Source organism: Echinops telfairi, unplaced genomic scaffold (genome assembly GCF_000313985.2).
Source record: "Echinops telfairi isolate 266 unplaced genomic scaffold, ASM31398v2 ScPeMD7_7457;HRSCAF=8495, whole genome shotgun sequence".
Classification (NCBI taxonomy): domain Eukaryota; kingdom Metazoa; phylum Chordata; class Mammalia; order Afrosoricida; family Tenrecidae; genus Echinops; species Echinops telfairi.
In genome coordinates this window covers 29,839,863-29,841,292 of record NW_022111357.1, presented here as the reverse complement: position 1 = coordinate 29,841,292, position 1,430 = coordinate 29,839,863, and the positions used below count along the sequence as shown (strand labels likewise).

At 49.7% G+C, this 1,430-nt stretch overlaps 1 protein-coding gene across 1 annotated transcript in view; it reads left to right on the top strand.

Moving 5' to 3' along the window:
- The window catches only part of FHAD1 (forkhead associated phosphopeptide binding domain 1), a 169,433-nt gene that overhangs the window by 49,427 nt on the left and 118,576 nt on the right, over positions 1-1,430 (top strand). The window lies entirely within an intron of this gene.

The following is a 1,430-nucleotide window of genomic DNA, read 5'->3' as shown; positions in this document are numbered from 1 at the left end:
AGCAACAGCATCCACACCCACTGGCTCCTTACAGAGCACCTACTGTGTGCTAGACTGTGCCCCATAAACTTCTTAAACTTCACTTTCACCACCTCAGTCACCCTGGTCTTCAAATGATTTTATTGCCCTCAATTTACAGATGAAAGTACATTCCACTCTGAGGGAGGGAGGGAGGGGGAAGGGAGAGTCCAGGCCAGAGGACCAGAGAGGCTCAGATAGTGCCGCAGGAATGGGAACGGTAAGGAGTGAATGCAAGCAGGCCTGGGCAGGAGCCTAGGTAGGTTGCTCCCCTTTTAGCCTAGGAACCATTCTGAAAGGAGTCCAGAAATAGTTTGCTTTCCTTAAGGATCAGGCCCCAAGCCTGCGGTGATTCTCCAAGTCTGTAAGGACCAGGACCACCTGGGCTTCTGGTAGACACAGGAACGGCATACCTGGGAACTGGGGCCTGTGTCTGGGTGGTCCTGATGTAGGTGTGTGTCCTGGACATCCATCACTCCCATCACTTCTCTTAGAAGAAGTCCCAGAGCCAGTCAGATTTAAAAGGTGGGGGAATAGACTTCACTCGCTGCATTGCGGCAGAAACATGCCAAATCTGTAGCCATTTTAAAACCTGCTGCAGATGTTAACCCGGAAATGCAATATAGACACGTTTATCTTTTCAATTATTCATGAGCCACTAATGCCTGACTTGCCAGTGTTCTTCTGGGCTGAAGTGGCAATAAACAAATAGGCTCAAAGAAAGGAGAGAGGAGTATTTACTGACTCCTCTTGTTACTGGAAACGGATAGGTCTGCTAGCATCAGGCATGGCTGGACCCAGGAGCTTAGACGATGTCCTCAGAGCCCTCCCATTACCAGCCTCTCCACTCTCATTCCTTGATAGTTTGCCTTTCCTCAGAAGGCTGGCTCTAAGTGATGGAAAAGATGGCTGCAGGCAACACCACACCTGTACTGTGTATTAGTGGTTCTCAACCTTCCTAGTGCTGCAACCCTTTCATACAGTTCCTCATGTTGTGGTGACCCCCCAACCGTAAAATTATTTTTGTTGCTACTTCATCACTGTCATTTTGCTATGTTAGGAATCGGGTGACCCCTGTGAAAGGGTCATTTGACCCCCAAAGGGGTCATGACCCACAGGTTGAGAACCACTGCTGTACATTTAACATTTTTGATCCAAAAGGGAGGGAGACTCTATGTCTCTGTACTCAATATATGAAGTCTCAGAAAACTTCAATTGGCCAGCTGGGGGTCACATGAGGAGGTGGGACAGGGAGAAACAGGGACAGACTTGCCAAGACCATGTACAGTGGTAGGGAAGGGCTTCCCCGCAGAAGGGCCCAGAGTCTTCACCAGAATGGCAGAGTCACAGCCCCCTGCAGGTTGTCCTGTACTCCAGAGCCAGCATAGTGCCGGGCACATAGTAGACGCTCA